Here is a 15155-nt window from a genome sequence, read left to right as displayed (position 1 = left end):
CACGCTCATCCCCCTTTTATAAGTATAGCTCACAATATTTCACGTATTTACTTCAGTCACAATAAATGTGTTTGAAAAATTTATTAAAGCTGACAAAGTATTTATATTAGAAACTAGCTGATCCCCGCGGCTTCGCCCGCGTAGATTTAGGTTTTTAAAGATCCCGTATAGCCTATGTCACTCACGAATAATGTAGCTTTCTACTGGTGAAAGAATTTTTAAAATCGGTTCAGTAGTTCTAAAGATTACCCCCTACAAACAAACTTAACGACATTACCTCTTTATATAATATAGCTGATCCCCGCGGCTTCGCCCGCGTAGATTTAGGTTTTTAAAGATCCCGTATAGCCTATGTCACTCAGGAATAATGTAGCTTTCTACTGGTGAAAGAATTTTTAAAATCGGTTCAGTAGTTCTAAAGATTACCCCCTACAAACAAACTTAACGACATTACCTCTTTATATAATACAACGGGCCGTGCAGCAGAAATCGTAATATTTTAATTTCGCCATAACTTCAAAACCAAACGTCCAATTTTAATCATTCAAAGACCAAATATTATCTCCATAAACTGTTCTTAGTGATGAAATCATTTATTTTGATAAGGATTAATAGCATGAGTAAAATAAACGCGTTTAAATGTAGTCCAAAAAAAATTCAAGATTTTTAAATAAAAAAATGGTTGCTGTGCCTCACTCGACATAGATGGGTATAGTGTGTCGCGGACTTTTTTGTAGATATTTATAAGATCTACAATTAATTAGAACATTTTATGTTTCTATCTTTTATAGTTTAGGCAGCGTACGCAAAATAAGTAACTTTTCTGGTTGATTTTTTACACCTTGTGTCCGAAAAACCCAAATATCTTACGGAACCCTATTTTTTCCAAAATAAAATATAGCCTATGTTACTCGTGGATAATGTAGCTTTCGAATGGTGAAAGAATTTTTAAAATCGGTCCAGTAGTTTTTGAGCCTATTCAGTACAACCAAACAAACAAACAAACAAACAAACAAACAAACAAACAAACAAACAAACAAACAAAGTTTTCCTCTTTATAATATTATAGTGTAGATAAAACTTATATAGATGTGATAAGACCGCCTTATTGTACCTACATTTTAAGATTACTTTTTGGTAACCTGTCATTTGTGCTCTGTGGCGCAGTAAAGAACATACATACATACATTCTAAAACACGTTTTTTATTTATTTTTATGCATTATAGTTTTGGATTTATCGCGAAAAATGACGAAAAAATACGACTGCAGTACGGAACGTACTCGGCTGGTTTTGTACGCATTATTTTTACCTATTATTATAACAAAGAATTAATATTGCGAAGTAACAGACGAGTAAGTAGGTATATTATAATAACGCGTAAAATTGAACTCCTCACGCGCCATTTTAATTTTTTATGTCAAAATAGGTATAGGTAGGTAGGTTTCAGTCCTTATTTTTAAAGGTGAACCGTATTTGTTACATGACAGTTGTTGAGTTAAATTGGCGCGTGAAGAGTCATTTTTTACGGACTATGTGTATTAACTACTTTTCTCTAATGACTTGAGATTGGGTACTCGTAACTCGTAGTTATGTTATGTTATTGTTTTAGATGATAATAATAAGATTTCCAAGGGTCCACATGAGTACAAAATATCTAGATATTAATGCGTTCGCATACCGGATGTTGATCGGGAGAAGGGCAATGGTACCAATTTCCTGTTCGGGCGCTTGCGCCGGAAACCGGGTATTGCTCCCACCCCTATAGTTATTCTATTATATTATATTTTCTATTATATTATGCACTAATAAATATAAAGTACAGTAGCTAATCACTTCGGAGATGTAGAACGAGCCTAGCATAAAAACGAATAAGAATATCGATTGTAACGCGGAGTCCGAGTTGGCAATGATTATTTTCCATTTTCAATCTTCTCGCATCTTAGTGAAGCATATTTTCATCAGAAGTACGCCTCCTTCAATTTCAATAAGCTAGCTCCCTTTATTTTTATTGCAAGCCAGCTGAAATACCGAACAATGAACAGTGTTGATACTGATATGAAACATATATAAAAGGAAAAGGTGACTGACTGACTGACTGACTGATTGAGTGATCTATCAAGCTCAGCTCAAACTACTGGACGGATCGGGCTGAAATTTGGCATGCAGATAGCTATTCTAACGTAGGCATCTGCTAAGAAGGATTTTTGAAAATTCATCCCCTAAGGGGTGAAATAGGGATGGAAATTTGTGTAGTCCACGCGGACGAAGTCGCGAGCGTAAGCTAGTGAAACATATTACTCGTAAATAAAAATTACTTACTACCGCACTCAGAGTCGCTTAATCGTTACTTAAGGCAGCGACTCTGAGTGTGGCTGTTAGCTACAAAAAAAAACCAAGTGAGAGTCAGGCTCGCGCACCGAGGGTTCCGTACTACAGTCGTATTTTTTCGACATTTTGCACGATAAATCAAATACTATTATGCATAAAAATAAATAAAAAATTGTTTTAGAATGTACAAGTAAAGCTCTTTCATATGATATCCCACTTGGTATAGTTATCTTACTTTGAAAATTGAAAAAAAAAACTAAATATTTGTTCATGAACACTCCAAACCCCTGCCGGGAATCGAACCCAGGCCCTCCCACTAACAAGACCACAGCGCTAACCACAGCGCCAGAGAGGTCGACAAACCTCGATGATCTAAGTGTTCTAACGATACATCCTACTCTGTTCAGGTAATTAGAAGTTATGGTGGAAGAAAGAAACATACAACTTACATGAGCCCTGGAAAACACTTTTTTGGGCAGTCGTGTAAAAGCTTTTTTTTTTTTATTCAGATACAAGTTAGCCCATGACTGCAATCTCACCTGATGGTAAGTGATGATGCCGTCTAAGATGATAGCGGGCTAACCTGGAAGGGGTTATGGCAGTTTATACTAAACCCATAAGCTAAGCTACGGGAAAAGTATGGAAAAGTCTCTTCAATTTTCAGTGTGTCAGTCAATACCCAAGTGGAGCGTACATGAACAAGATTGATAAGTTGTCAACTATAAACCATTTAATTTGGTAGCATCCATCCATACTGTAGTGTAAAAATCTGAGCCTCGAGATAAAGTTACGTGAAGCAAAAAATTACAAGATTGCTAGGTTGAATGAACAGGACAGCGCCTTATATTTTACTAGCTTATGCCCGCGACTTCGTCCACGGGACTACACAAATTTCGAACCCCTATACGAAAGTGTAGTCCACGCGCCATTAGGGGTCGAATTTCAAAAATCCTTTCTTAGACATCCGTCTACGTCATAATAGCTATCTGAATGCTAAACAGCCCTATCAGTCCAGTAGTTTGAGCTGTGCGTCGTCAGATCAGTCAGTCAGTCACTCTTTCGTTTTATATATTTAGATGAACTACTAGCGACCCGCCCCGGCTTCGCACGGGTAGCTTATTACAATTTTCGTGTGGATCTCTAATTAAAAAATAGTCACTCAATAGTAACTCGGGAAAAAATAGCCACATTTATAGTTAGTCGGGAATGATATAACTTTCTAATGGTGAAAGAATTTTTGAAATCAGTCCAGTAGTTTTTGAGTTTATTCGTTACAAACATACAAAAATACAAATAATACACTAAAATTTTAACTGGGCTGTTTTCAGCAATATTTCCAGCAATTATACGTGGTATAGCCGGTTTTACAAGCTATATAAGAACGTTTTACCGCGCAAGTAGACCAATTAACCTAATGAGAGAAGCCAGGAGCCTCAAAGGAATCATATTTTTATTTTCTTTCAAGGATCATCGAGATAATGTGCCCGTACTCATTCCCTTAGTACGAGTATGTACAACTCGGAACGGTGATAGATTTCGAATATCGAAAACTTTGTGTGCGGATTGATTGGCAGAAGGCTCAAGGGTACGAGCCTGGCAGTACAGCCGCCTTAAAGGTATGGCGAAGGAAAGTCATGCTTTCCCGGTGGTGGGTCCTTAACCGGTTTCTTGCACCTAGCTAGGGCCCACTTTGAGGCTTATTATATACCTTGCTTGTACCTATTTATCAATCAGGTAGTGTTCTGCAGGCAATAGGCTTACTATCGCGCTAAGTTAGTGTCGTGTCTTGGCATGTTTCACGTCGTCGTTGTGACGTCATTGTGGTCACTTGCATACCGCGCTGGTAGTGGCAATGCTAGAGTTCTCGAGGCAGTGGATTCTTATTCGATGATCCCGATCTACTTATATTTTGCAAAGTTTCCGTTTGGAGTCCTATACAGACGAGCTCAATGCAATTTAGGTTTATTCCACTTGAAGTTTTCGATACTTACTCGAAATCTATCATAGCTACCATAATGTGTAACACACTTACTAAGCCTACAGCTACTATGACTAAGGGATCGCTGATTGGCCTAGACATTATCCTTTACCTGAAGATCTCCTGTTCTTTTAACTTGATTAAAATTTACTATTATGGCGGCGCGGTGTTAAAAAGGTTCTATGGTAATATTTACTGAATGTACTACGCTTGAATATCTATGTCCCAACTCTGAAGGCTTTTAATCAGTAAAATAAGTATGAAATAAATGAAATAGAATTATTTAAGTATATTTTCAAAAAAGATATCGTGATCTTGGAGATTATGAGTCTGGGCAAGGCTGAAAAAGAATTCTAGGGCAGGTCTCTAGACCTTTAGATAGCCTATTCTAAAGCCATGATTAGGTATACTTAACTGTTTTTAATCGTCTATATTTCTAGTTAAAGTAACGTTACTTTATATATTATTTTTTCTAAACGTACTTATTTAGTGTGATAGAAACGTTTTTCATTCTAAGTTAAAAACTAAGTCAGCTGCGAGAAGTTTACAAATTAATAAAGAAATAAAGAGAAAATACGAAAAAATATCATATACCAACCAAGCAATACTCAGTAGGTACATAACAAAATCCCGGCCGTATATCGTAATAGTTTATAATAATAATATGATAATCCATATCTCTAATGTATTGAATGCTATCAAAGCCGTTAATACGATCCGCCGATACAGAGAGGGGAAATCGATTGTGCTCCTCATTTTGCGTAATTAATCTAATCCCTGATTTACTATCGACTCACTACGGTTAATTAGATTGGCACTCATTGATTGCGAGTGAAAGGGGTATGATCAAATAAGACAGCCGATGGGGAAGTGGAATAACCACGTTTTTATGATATTCAGTTAAGTCCGCTGAGCTTGCAGCAAAAAATATTAAACATTTGTGAATGTTTATGTTTTTAAAACTCATTATATCTGTCATGTGTACCCCGCCGACCGACAGAAGCGAAGTTTTGTACATAAAATGCACTGCCTGTTGCATTTCTCTCATAATAATAAGTGATTGAGAATTAGGTTAGACTTTATAATGTACTAGTTGACGCCCGCGACTTCGTCCGCGTGGGAATTAGTTTTTTAAAAATTCCGTGGGAACTCTTGGATTTTCCGGGATAAAAAGTAGCCTATGTCACTCTCCAGGTCTTTATCTATACCCCATGCAAAAAATCACGTCAATCCGTTTGCCCACCGTCGTCGTTGCGACGTGATTGAAGGACAAACCAACAAACCAACAAAACCAACAAACCAACAAACAAACACACTTTCGCATTTATATAAGGGTACGGATTGCAAATCTCGTAAATCTGTTTTCTGGTTCCCAACTAAATTAATTAAATTAATTAGGTTTTTCACGCCTACTTCAGTATATCAGTTACATGGATACACTACCCAGCCGATGAGAAATGTTTTATTGCCGCGTTCATAACTTTTCACTTTCTATAACGTTAGATCTCCCCCCAAAACATTTCTCTTCAAAAAATTAATTCAACATACCACATGAGCTCTGAACGCAAATGAACGAGGCCATCCATCTCAATTCATAAACCACATATCTCTTAGCAGATGCACCAAGCATACGTCATTTTGGCAGCTCAGGCTTCAGGCCAGTATGAAAACCATTTATCTTTCACCCCCTTCCTTGAACACTTGCCTCGCAATCGTTACCTACTCCAGAGAATATGCATTGTCGGTCCATATTTCAAGGTAGGGGGTCCGTTGTCTGACAAGATAAGAGCAACATCAATCACACTTTGCGTTATAAACAGTGTGAGAGGTTTATACTATGCGACACGAATTCTTTTCAGTACCTACCCCTCATAGTACGACTCCAATTTAAAAGTCGTATTGGTAAACTATTTAAAAACGATCCCTTACAAACTTAGATTACAAATTAGTACGTAGTGTCTGCTGTATGTGAGTTCCTCCTGACATTTGTGTAAATTTTATGGTGTTAATGTGTTAATATTCTATACTAAAATTGCATCTAAAAATCTTTAATCATTTAATGGAAATATACAACAATTTTAAATTTTAAGCCTACGTTCTACCTGGATCAGCGTAAAATCAAACGTATTTAAACGCAAAACGAATTCGTAGCCTAGCGGTTTTAAAGGCGCTCTGGGACACGATAGCCAGAAAGATGGAGGTTTGAATCCTGCCGGTTCCATAATTTTTATTAATCGTTTTTTTTTTTGGAACAATAAATCTTAAGATAATCTTTGAAATTCACAACATATAATACTCGTATTTATATAACTAAACATATGAGGTTTCCTAACACGCTCTGATGTTTTATATACGATATCACATCGGATAATATAAAAAGGCTCTAACAGACTAGGGTGATGGAAAAGCAGGCACTATTTCACGCCACCCTAAGTTTATAAGCATGTTTGCTTTTCGGGGCTGTTTTTCATGGCTGATTTGAGTGGGGATTAAATTGCCATCACTGAATAACATACCCACTCACAACTTATGGGTATGTTATGACCCCATTTTGTTCTCATTGTTCAACGAACAAGTTCCCTCCAGCTCACCCTTACGTGAGGGCTACCTAGTTAGGTATTTCCAAGTAAAATAGAACCTACCATGAAATTTTTTTAAACAATTTCATAAAAGGAGAGGTTCTAAGTTAGGTGCGTTTTTTATGTAGATATACCTATGGATACATAGCTATGGTTTTTATGGTGATTTCTGAGAGATCTCTGGACTATTTTGCGTGATTTTGTTTATTTGATAGAAAAACTTGCGATCAGATACAATAAAAGCTTATTTAAAATTAGTTTGGTGATCTATATAGTAGGCCATAGATATGAGAGTGTTTCTTTGAAATCGCGTTCTACGTGTGATTCCAATGGCGTACAAAAATTAGACGTAATGTTCTAAGGCGTAGTGAAGTCTGCCAATCCGCACTTGGCCAGCGCCGGCGTGGTATAGACTATGGCCAACCCCTTCTCATTTGAAAACAGACTCGGTGCTCAGTAGTGAGCCGGCAATGGGTTGATTATGATGATAAGAAGATTATTTCGAACATAATTCTATAGGTCCATTTTTAGGGTTCCGTACCTCAAAAGGAAAACGGAACCCTTATAGGATCACTTTGTTGTCTGTCTGTCCGTCTGTCAAGAAAACCTACAGGGTACTTCCCGTTGACCTAGAATCGTGAAATTTGGCAGGTAGGTAGATCCATAGCTGACATTTAGGAAAAAATCTGAAAACCGTGAATTTAGGGTTAGATCACACAAAAAAAATTATGAAATTGTGGGTCATGACTAATGATTAGTATTTTCAACTTTCGAAGTGAGTGACTATATCAAGTGGGGTATCATAATATGAAAGGTCTTCACCTGTACATTCTAAACAGATTTTTCTTTATTTTTATGCATCATAGTTTTTGAATTATCGTGCAAAATGTCGAAAAAATACGACTGTAGTACGGGCACCCTCATTGCGCGAGCCTGACTCGCACTTGGCCGGTTTTTCTCATACAAACTCGATCACATTCGTCCAATTATTCAGCAATCCATCGCATGTTAGATTCAAAGCGCTCGCTAGCAATTCGAGCGTCTATAGCATTCCGAGTCAGTGACGAACGGTAAATTGTCGAAATGCCTACTATCTGGCTTGGTGACCAGATGAATACCGGTCATACTCATTGTTTTTCAAACATTTCACTAAGCAAGCCCTAGACTAGTTGCCGTTGGCGGATGATCTCAAACGAGTTCCTGGGATCCACTGTATAAGCGGGACAAGACCGTGGTTCTGTAGAAATCCTTGCAAGAGACATACAATGTTCAGCTGTGGAAGTTATAGTAAAAACTAGCTGATGCCCACGACTTCGTCCAGCGTGGAATAAGGTTTTAAAAAATTCCGTGGGAACTCTTGATTCTTCGGGATAAAAATATAGCCTATGTCACTCTCTGGTCTTTATCTATACCCATGAAAAAAAATCACGTCAATCCGTTGCACCGTTGCGACGTGATTAAGGATAAACAACAAACAAACACACTTTCAGCATTTATAATAAGGATACGATAAAAATGCGAGTCGGACACGCACTTCGAAGGGTTCCGTACTATCGTACAAGATATGTACTTTTTAATTTTTTTAATTTACATGGCGGCTATTTTGTTTTTTTTTATATATTGTTGTTATGTATAACGTAATTTCAACTCTCTACTGTAACTGTATTTCATGAACCGTATTTAACGGTTCATGAAATACAGACTGCTGACAAATAGTCGTCAAAAAACGTTGGCGTGCTAAGGTGGTTAGTACCTACATTGTATTCGTATTATAAACCTAATCATCAACCTGTATGCGTCCATGACTGCTGGAGCCTTTTCAAGAGCGCGACCCACCATACTCGGCCCTCAGCCTTCCTCATTCACCCGCCCCCGCAACCTTCATTATAAATCTAATAGATACAAATTCCTACTTTCATCTCTGTAACGTAATTAATTAGAAGCATTCACAAAAAGAGATGGGCGCGGAATAAAAATGAGCAGGATTCGTCGATTGTCGTCTGAATTAACTATGTTCTTTTCAATTTTCCATCCCCATCGTGCATAACAATGAAGCGGATCGTCAATGAAGTACGTGGTCTATTATTTTTATTTTTCTATTGTTATCTCAGTATGTAATATGTACTACGTATAGGTAGACCAGAATCTCATGAATGAAATACCAAAGTTAGCAACACTGTACTCTGCGAATATACTATGTACATTGTACTTAGTAATCACCACAGAGTACCTACTATGTACATAGAATATTCACAGAGTACCTACAGTGTTGCTAACTTTTTTTATTTTATTTTTTATTTAGATACCAAGTTAGCCCTTGACTGCAATCTCACCTGGTGGTAAGTGATGATGCAGTCTAAAATGATTAGCGGGCTAACCAAAGGGGTATGGCCAGTTTTTATTAAACCCATACCCCTTTGGTTTCTACACGGCATCGTACCCGGAACGCTAAATCGCTTGGCGGCACGGCTTTGCCGGTAGGGTGGTAACTAGCCCCGGCCGAAGCCTCCCACCAGAACCAGACCAGAAATTTAGAAATTATAAAATTCCAAACCCCCTGCCAGGAATCGAACCCGGGACCCTCCACTAATAAGAACCACAGCGCTCACCACTGCGCCAGGGAGGTCGTCAAAATTCGCCGTTTTGAATTCGAGTTTGGAATTTTATTTCCGTATTTCATAAAATTCAGGTAAACTATAGTTACTTACTACCACACGAGTAGATATTCTACTCGTGTGTTACTACTACAGCGTAAGTACATACAGTGAGATGACACCTCTAGGTTTGCGGGTGAGCCAGCTCTACTTATTCAACGAAGCGCGCCATCTAAACTTGAGCCTCCATGATTAAAGCTACTACTCTCTATCTCTCTTAACATCATTCCTCATTGCTTACGAGGCATGACCCGTTTCCATTAATGTTCTGGTGGGTTTTCTTAGAATAATATAGACAATGTAGTGGGCTCTCAGATTTCAGATCCTACCGCAGTTTATTCTCAAATCCTATTTTCAATATGTAATGGTCTTAATTCATTAAGCATGGTTGTAAAACTTGGGTTCATAAAAAGGAAGCAAATAACCGCTTGCAGCTTTGAGATGTGGATCTACAGGAAAATGCTCAAGATAACCTGAAACAGCTTTACACCGAACACTAAGGCACTGGAAATGGTCCACAAAGACAAGAACTTATGTCCACTATCATGCGAAGGAAGCTCGCTTTCTTTGGACATTTACAAAGAGGAGCCCAATTCTAAATTCCAAGATTAGTTTTGAATTAATGGCAAAAGGGCTTCAGGTCGCCAAAGACGCATATGGTTGGACGATATAAGTGGGTGGACAGGGCTTAGTTGCCCAAAGTTAAAAGAGGCGGCTTTAAATAGATAAGCTTTTCGCATGATGGCCTACAAACTACGTTTTGAAGAGGGCATGCGATGATGATGTTGATATATCTGAACTTTAGTATATAAAAATTCAATGATCTCCCTTCATTGCTGATCGTGATCATTGCCATTAATCACATAATGGTAGATTAGGCTTTTATAATGCGGTGATCTTCCAATAAATTCATATCCAAATCCTATTGTCCTTTACATAGAGGCTTATGCATATATTTTGCAATTTAATTAAATTAGTAACTTTGAGATAGAAATGCATACGACCGCAGACAGTCGCATTAATCCCATTCCGACACAGAGACGTTAAATGATCGGGATGCCGTTGCGACCAGCTGGGATGTCGGATGACATTCATTAATATCCTGAACGTAGGTAATCAGTGCTGGCATTCCTAGAATATTGGTTATCTCTTATTCTAGGGAAGGCACCAAAGACTATCGGTTTTCAATAAAATTATTACTAAACTATGGTAATTTACTTTTTACTCTGTTGCTATATATTTTGCAATTAGAGACAGAGGAAGCTCGTGTCAGACCTTTGTTATTTGATAATATCTGAAAGTTTCTCTGCGTATTGTCCCCAACACTAAGAGGAACGCTTGTTTGGATATTTGTTTGGATCATGGCTTTGGGAGATGACAGGTTTGGTAGAACTACTATGTCTACAGACTTCTATTGTACCTAGGTAAGTAGGTACAATAGATCTCTATGTCATTCTTATTTGTCCCACTTAAGCTTTTATATTCGACTAGCTTATGCTCGCGACTTCGACCGCGTGGACTACACAAATTTCAAACCCCTATTTCACCCCCATAGGGGTTGAATTTTCCAAAATCCTTTCTTAGCGGACGCCTACGTCATAATAGCTATCTGCATGCCAAATTTCAGCCCGATCCGTCCAGTAGTTTGAGCTGTGCGTTGTTAGATCAGTCAGTCAGTCAGTCAGTCAGTCATTCAGTCAGTCAGTCAGTCAGTCAACCTTTTCCTTTTATATATATAGATTTACGGCCTTATAAAGTGGACAATTAGTGTCTAATAAGGTATACATTACCCATCTGTTTTTATTCATCAAAGGCATTTCTTCAGTAGCTACCTAGCCTGGGTTATTTAAAAATTTATTTTCTGCCTCGCAAGGCCGTCCCGGCGACCTAGTCATTCATAATTAACGTTAATGTATTATTCCTTGCTGCCTTCCCAACCGTAGCTCTCGCCTTGACCCGGCTCAAAGATGCCCGTTAAGAATTACGGAAACAGAACAACTGCTAGGACCTAGGTAGATATAATGTATTTGTGACTGGAGGATAGTATATGAGACGGTCTTCAGACTTAAGTAGGTAATATAAACTGATCGCGCTGCCGCAAGAGGTATTTTAAGAACTGAATATGCGTTACATCGGCTTTTGCGCTTCATGTTTCGTTTTGGAATTTACATTCACTAATACCTTGGTATTTAACCATTGGAGCAAAATCTGCCGAATATCCGACTTCTCTACAACTTTTAATATAAGAGTAGCAAATGTGTCGTGTTTTGGTTCATCGATTTAGTTTCTATATGAATTTGGTTAACATCAGTGAGTAAAGCTAAGCAGTATCTGATAATGGAACAGAAAGTGAGGTAGTCAGAGGAACTAAAGTTTCAATAACCATAGACCAAACCTTGTCTAATGTTGGAGCAGAAAAGTAGATAACATGATGTCAGGTTTATTAGACGTATGAAATAGTCTTGAACATTAATAATTTATAATTTATTCTGTGTTCCAAAATAAATTGGATTTTATGTTTGGACTAGCGTATGGTCGCGACTTCGTCCGCGTGGATTAAATAAATTTCAACCCCTATTTTACTCCCTTAGAGGTTGAATTTTCAAATATCCCTTCTTAGCGGATGCCTACGTCATAATGGCTATCTGCATGCCAAATTTCAGCCCGACCCGTCCAGTAGTTTGAGCTGTGCGTTAATAGATCAGTCAGTCAGTCAGTCAGTCATCTTTTCATTTTATATATTTAGATTGGACAAAATTAAACCAGTCACGTCTTTATTATAAAGCTTCTTTATTTAACGTCATGTTTTGCAAAATAGACAAATATACATCATTTTAATCGTCATTTCACTTAAAAACTCCGCAACATTTAACAATTATATATTACACGCGCACTTTAATTATTAGTACATTCACTTACGTATATTACATGAGGAAATAATAATAATTTATTAATAAACAAGAATTTACAAATTTCTTATAGATAATCTTACATATAAATTGAATTTTATTAGACACTGAATACTTTTAAATACACAAATGAAATAATAGGTTAAGATCCCAAGAAATATATTATGAAGGAAGGTATTGGGAAAAGTATTCTAATAAGTATTCTAAAAGTAGTCTAATTATTTATTTTTACACTTTAATAAAGACTTTGGTCATTCTAATTTGTCCTCCTCCTGTCAGTCAGTTTACATTTCTTTAAGTATTTTTAATGAAATAAATACAATTCTCCACAGTTTTCTTGTTGAACTCTCAAAATGTAACGCTTTACAAAGTTACAAGTCTAATTATTGTCATTTAGCGTTCTTTTTGTATTTATTTACAAAACAAAGGAAGGAACGTTGAACTTAAAATCTAAGATACAACCAAAATATAGAAATCTCCTAAAATATCGAGATTGTTTGTGAAACGAACCTATGAGTAATACTTTGTAATAACATGTTTACGTTAGCTGAAAAGTACCAAATATTATTAGTTTTTTATTTTTTCTTTCAAATTAAATAGTAGATACCATTCATCATAGGTAGCTATCATTTAGGTACATGCATATAAATCCAACATAACATACATAGGTACTTAAACATTATTCAATAATAATAATGATAATAATTATGTTCTTTTCTTTTCTAAACTAGTAGACGTATAATAGTATTCAATAATAAAATAAAACAACTAATTAGGTAATAATATTCATTGAAATTTTTATACCTATTTAAAAAATAAATAAATAGCTTACGTCTATAAATTCTTATATAATTAATTAATTTATTACAGTTTTATGACTAGTTCTCATCAAGGAAATTAATCGCACCATACATTTTTCTAGTAATCTATTTTTGTTATAATTATGGCACTAAAGTTTTCTCTTACGCCGGTTTTAGACGAGTGTAACGGATAATAAAATATATCGTGTAATACCCGTCGGAAATATCTGAGAACCTGGCCTAATGACGTCATGCAACGTGCTTGCGTTGGCAACGGTACTAGCACTGGTACTGGCAGTGGTACTGGTAGAACGTAGTGTTTATATACTCTTTGGGTACTGGATAGGCGAAAATGGGCAAGCTGCGGGAGAAGCGCGAGGGGGGAAGCGCATTCCAGTGAGGTGTGCAGATATTTCCGACGGGTTGTAACTTTGTATGCAATCTCAGTTGTAAGTAGATTTAGGTATAGCGTATAACTGAGTAAGCTCCTGCGGTAGTGGAGCGGTGCGGGAGGGTGACAGTTGTCACAAGTTACACACGAATCGATCACGAATTACTGAGCTCTTGCGTCACGTCATCTCACCTCCTCTCGCTCAACTACCGCAGCAAGCTACTCAGTTATGCGTTATGCTTGTAGCATTAGTGAGCACTATACTTATAAAACTACAATGTTCATAACGTTGATCCATAAAGTATCCTGTGTCGGTTACGTGGACAAATAATATAATGTGCCTGCAGTTCTCATTTGAATTGAATGCACGAAGAATAAGGGCTGCCTTTACAATTCGCATTACAATACACAACGCATTACAAAATTATTACACAAGTCTGAACACGGCCTTACAGTCCTAATATCTAGAAGGACTTTTTTCTTAAATACAACAACCATCAACGTCTTGGTCACGGGTACTTATTTATAAAAATATGATTTTTCTTATAATAATAATTATAATATTAATATTAACAAACATTACAAGCTTTATAGTCTGACTACTGAGGCGCACATTTATTTTCTTTGATAAATAAACAAAAATAACAAAATAAAATACATTTTGTCTTTTTATCGGAAGTTATTATCATAAAATATATTAGAAGTAGGTACTTATTAGAACTGGGCGGTGTTCCCACTAGATTAGGAACATGGGGTTATTCAAGGGGCGGACCAACAAATTCCTAAAAGCGGCAACTCATCGGCGGCTCCTCTGGTGCTGCAAATGTTCATGGGCGGCGGTAATCACTTAACATCAGGTGACCCGCCTGCTCGTTTGCTCGCTATATCTATTAAAAAAAAAAAAAAAAAAAAAACTTATGCCATGTTTCGAAAATTCAATTCGTATCATAGGGTTCTTATTAAAACTTATGCCATGTTTTGAAAATTCAATTCGTATCATAGGGTTCTTATTAGAACTTATGCCATGTTTGGAAAATTCAATTCGTATCAAAGTGAATGTTATCAAAACCTAACAGATCGATGATAACGACTAATAAATTTTAGTCTACTAAAATGAAACACAAAATATTATTTAAACTGTAGGTATGGCATTGCATTCATTGTTTAAGTCCCGCAAATTGCTAATGCGCGTGGCCGCCATTTTAGTTACGTCAGCACAAGACTGAAGTTTCGAGCTGATGGTATATTTTTACTTAAATATACGTCAAATGACGTCAATATGTCGTCATGTCGATGTTAATGAGACATGGTTCCAGCGCAATAGCAATTTGCGGGACTTGTATTAATTAATCGTTAATAGTGCGCCTGAGTTTGCCGCAAACTTAAAGCAACAATCATAATATTATTATTAAAGGTTAACTTTAACTAAAAATTTAGCTAAATACTTTGACGAAGCAATCTATTAAATTGTGCATGTGTTGTATTAGTAACAGATTTAGGAACAAAAGTACAAT

General features: G+C 36.8%; 1 long non-coding RNA gene across 1 annotated transcript in view; it reads left to right on the top strand.

Moving 5' to 3' along the window:
* The window catches only part of LOC138403373 (uncharacterized), a 606611-nt gene that overhangs the window by 577797 nt on the left and 13659 nt on the right, over positions 1-15155 (top strand). The window lies entirely within an intron of this gene.

This window comes from Maniola hyperantus, chromosome 15, assembly GCF_902806685.2.
Source record: "Maniola hyperantus chromosome 15, iAphHyp1.2, whole genome shotgun sequence".
Lineage (NCBI taxonomy): Eukaryota > Metazoa > Arthropoda > Insecta > Lepidoptera > Nymphalidae > Maniola > Maniola hyperantus.
This window is presented reverse-complemented; position numbering and strand designations above follow the sequence as displayed.